We start from the raw sequence: 5,000 nt of genomic DNA, 5'->3' as shown, positions 1-5,000 counted from the left end.
TCTTTCATTAATAAATGTTTTTAAATATATCACATGGCACATAGATTTTTGTTTTGCTTTTTTCATTAAAACTGTACCTTGAACATCACAGGCATATGTGTCGTAAAACCTTTCCTTGGTTATCATACACTGCCTCAATTTGTCACCCATTTCATACTGTCATTTCATTTTAATAGTAAATCAGCCTTAATCATCATATACTAGCTCTGTTATATTTCCTTTTGTGTAGTAAAATTGTGCCTTGGTAATATTTCCTTTCAAAGAGTAAGACTGAACCTCCGTCATCATATACTGCCTCTTATATAGCAAAACTGTTTCTTCATTGTCATTTATTGCTTCTTCAAGATGTTTACTTTTGTGTAATAAATCTATACCTTTGTCATCACACAGTCCTTAGCCCTCACCCCTCTCACAGTCCTTAGCCCTCACCATATTTGCAAGTTTCATTGGAAACATACAAGTCTCTATTGATTGGAAGGGTATAAAGAAATTTTTCCCAAATGATATTCACTTATTATTAGTTTGTTTTTGCTTCATATGTATATCTATATTTGTATTTTTGTTATTTTACCGAGTCTCCTACATATAATCCAAGCCTTTTGTTTCAAGGTCAGATGGTTTCCTTTTACTACTAGGCATGTAACACATCACTGTTACCTGTCTAATGGTAGAACAGTCTTGCTATTAAGGTGCCAATTATTCTATCTAGGCTAAATGATTGCCCCTCTGGAGCCTGATTATTTTTTATTCTGGTTATGTGCTTGCCATTTTGGAGTTACATATCATCCCTTTATCTTAGACATCAGCCTGTGATTTCTATGTATGTGTGTGTGTGTATGTGTGTGTGTACCTCTGTGTGTGTGTGTGTGTATATATGTGTGTGTGTGTGTGTGTGTGTGTGTGTGTGTGTGTGTAAATGGTGTTGTCATTATCAGAGTTTCTTCTTCTATCTGTGACTATCACACCTTTCATCGACTATCTAGGTGCACATTATTTAGTGTGTCACTTCTTTTCAAGACTGTGGAACATGGTTTGAGGGGTTTTAGCTGCTATTTCTTGTGGATTGCACAATCATAGAAAGGCTCTGTCATCTCATTTGCTCATTTGATGAGCATATTGTTATATTGTCTTAAGATGTACACTTCAAAAGATGTCTCCATTTTGAAGATGACCTTGGCCTTAGATTTGTTAAAGGGATTTTAATTATGTAGTCACTTGACTACACCTTAGAGATAAAGTAAAATTCCCTTATTCATTTACCTGGCCTGTATTCAGAGAAATATTAATAGGTGAGATTATCTGAATTGACTTGGAAGAACTTAAAAAACAAGACCAAACACAACATGATAACAATGTTATAACAAGTAATAACACCAACAACAACAGCAATAATAATAATAATAATAATGATAATAATAATAATAATAATAATAATGATAATGATATTTTATAGGATTGAGGTAACTCCTCCAATAGGTATACAGAAGCAAAAAAAGAAGAGTGCCTTTATTATCAAGTGAATGATATTTCAGCATCTGGTGTACCTTCCACAGGTTCAAAAAATAAACTTGTCAATCTACTTCATTTTTGTTAATATTTTATAGGATTGAGGTAACTCCTCCAGTAGGTATACAGAAGCAAAAAAAAAAAAGAAAGAAGATAACAATGGCACTCTTATTTTTTTTTGTTGCTTTTACTTTAATAATAATAATAATAATAATAATAATAATAATAATAATAATAATAATAATAGCAGCAACAATAATAATATTCATAATTGTTTTTCTAATTTGAGGGGTGGTGGGGCAGTCAGTACAGTCAACCTCAGTATTTGACAGATGTTTTATTTATTGATCCCCAAAGGGATGAAAAGAAAAATTAACCTCAACAAGATTTGAACTCAGAATGCAGAGAGTCAGAAGAAATGAATTTTTTCCAACACTTTAATGATTCTGCCAATTTGCCACCTAATAACAACAACAACCACAACAACAACAGTAATAGTAGTAATAATAATCCTTTCTACTATAGGTATCAGGCCTGAACATTTTGAGGGGAGGGTGTTAGTCAACTACATCAACCCAAATTGTTCTTATTTTATTGACCTCAAAAAGGTAAAGTTGACCTCAGTGACATTTGAACTCAGAACCTGAAGCCAGAAGAAATGCCAGGCATTTTGTCTGGAGTAGTAACAATGTGGCTAGCTCACTGACATAATAATAATAATAATAATAATAATAATAATAATAATAATAATTCTTTCTACTATAGGCACAAGGCCTGAAATCTGGGGGAAGGGAATGAGTCGATTATATCAATGCAGTGTGAAACTGGTACTTAATTTATCAACCCCTGAAAGGATAAACGGCAAAGTCAACCCCTGCGGCATTTGAACTCAAAACGTAAATTCAGACGAATTACCGCTAGGCATTTCACCTGGCATGCTAATGATTCTACCAACTTGCCACCTAATAATAATAATAATAATAATAATAATAATAATAATAATAATAATAATGATGATAATGATAATAATGATAATTATGATTTGAAATTTTTGCCACAAGGGCAGCTTGCGAGAGGGGATTAAGTTGATTACATTGTCTCCAGTGTGTAACTGGTACTTAATTTATCGACCCCAAAAGGATGAAAGGCAAAGTTGACCTTGGTGGTATTTGAACTCAGAAGGTAGCGATGGGCAAAATACCGCTAAGCATTCTGTGCAGCATGCTAACAATTCTGTCAGCTTGGTGCCTTAATAATAACAATAACAATAACAATAACAATAATAATGGTTTCAAATTTTGGTATTAGGCCAGCAATTTTAGGGGAGGGATGAGTCGATTACATTGACCCCAGTGTTCAATTGGTACTTATTTTATCATCTCCAAAAGGATGAACGGAAAAGTCAACCTCAACAGAATTTTGAACTCAGAACGTAAAGACAGACGAAATGCCACTAAGATTTTCACCCAGCGTGCCAACGATTCTGCCAGCTCACCATCTTAATAATAATAATAAACCTTTCTACTGGAAGCACAAGGCTTCAAATTTTGAGGGAAAGGATTAAGTTGATTACATTGACCCAGTAAGTAACTGGTACTAATTTTATCGACCCCAGTGGAATTTGAACTCAAAATCCTAATAGCAGACAAAATACTGCTAAGCATTTCGCTCAGCATGCTAACGATTCTGCCAGCTCACTGCCTTAATAGTAATAATAATGATAATAATAATAATAATAGTAATAGCAATACTCGTAATGATTGTTATAATGTTGATTTCTAACCTGGGTGCACAAAGGGAAAAAAATTTGGATAGAATGGGCTATATAATCGGAATATAGTTGATGATATTTTTCCAAGGACTTCAGTGGTATTTTATTTTATTGACCCTGAAGAAATGATTGGCAAGGATGAGCACCAAATTCAAAATTAGAATGCAATGAAACTTAACTAAAGGAGATATGGCATTTTGATTGCTGCCTTACCGATCTTGTGAACCCACAGCCCGTGTCATTATAATAAAATAACTATCATAAGATTAATAATTATAACATATTATCATAATTGTAACATATTTATTATGTAATATATTATATGTAGTCAACCCCAATCATTAATGCTGTGTCTGAGAAGTATAATAAAATTAATAATATAAACTTTTATGAAGAAAAGAAAAGCAAAAAACAGAAACGAGAACAACAATAACCCTAACTAAATCATTGCTTTTAATGTTTTTAGTTTTTAAAGCGAAACCAAACTTTTGAGATATTGAAATATATTAAACTCATTAAATATCTCTCTAAAATAATAAACAAGAAACACATATACAATAGTGCACATAATAACAACAACAGCAACAGTAATAAAAGCTATAGAAGTTTAACAGTTATTAATTTGTTTTGACAAGAAAGAGGCTCAGTTTTCATCAAATTCTTGGCTGATAGATTTGATTGATTTATTTGAACTGACATTGGCAAATGTATCTAACTCTCACTGGCTCAGTCCACTAAGCTCTAGAGTGGCTTCATAATATACAGGAAGGAATTGCTGTATGTCTAATGCATACTTTAATAGCTTTGCAGTACCATTTTGATTAATAGTTGTTGTTGTTGGTGGTGGTGGACATCTTCCCTCTTATCTCCTCTACAATTCTGAGTTAGATAATTTATTTTACTGACGATTCCAACCAGAAAAAAACATATAAATATAGCCAGAAAATTTTTGTAACAACTTAAAAAAATTAGAAATCGTTATTTGAATGCTAAAATTTTGTATAAAGACATTCTATTGTTGTTCTTTCATCAAAAGTCAAGCTTGACTAAACAGAGCTATGTCTTAGATTCTGAAACTGTAACTATCTTTGGCCTTTGTCTAAGGCAAAGCATAGTTAAAACTACTTTGTACAATACTTCTTACCATTATGAAGAACACTGGGTGTGATTTGAAGGAGATATTGCTGCTATTTCTCTAACAGATCAACTAACCATGTAGACATTCCCTAAATGTATTAATTGGTTATATTATGCAGTATATTCTAATGAAACCAAGAGAAATTTGACCAGTCTCTCTCCTTACACTTACTTCTATATTATAGAGATGCATTGATTAAAAAGGCCCAAATTGTATTGTAAGCCGCAAGTTTTGAAATTGCACAAAATAATTAATCCAGATAGGATTATTATCACAGTTGTAAATAACATTCAGCTGTAGGAAATAATAGCTTATCACCCATTTCCTTTGGACCTTACAATGTCAAATACCCATTTTCATTGGAAATCATAAGAGGAAACCAGCAGTTGAGATACTTTGCTCCATACAAAAGCTGCAGACACTACTCAAAGGTTTTGCAAGCTCTTCTTCCAAATGTACTACAATGCTGGAAACCTTCCGAATTGTCAGCAGGCATCTCAGGGTTAAAAGTGTTTGGCCCTTAATGTGTAGGCTTCACCTGTGTAGGGAAGCAAGGCCTGAATTAGTTTCCACCCGTGGAAGGAT

The sequence above is a fragment of the Octopus bimaculoides genome, chromosome 3 (genome assembly GCF_046866305.1).
Source record: "Octopus bimaculoides isolate indiv1 chromosome 3, ASM4686630v1, whole genome shotgun sequence".
Lineage (NCBI taxonomy): Eukaryota > Metazoa > Mollusca > Cephalopoda > Octopoda > Octopodidae > Octopus > Octopus bimaculoides.
This window is presented reverse-complemented; position numbering follows the sequence as displayed.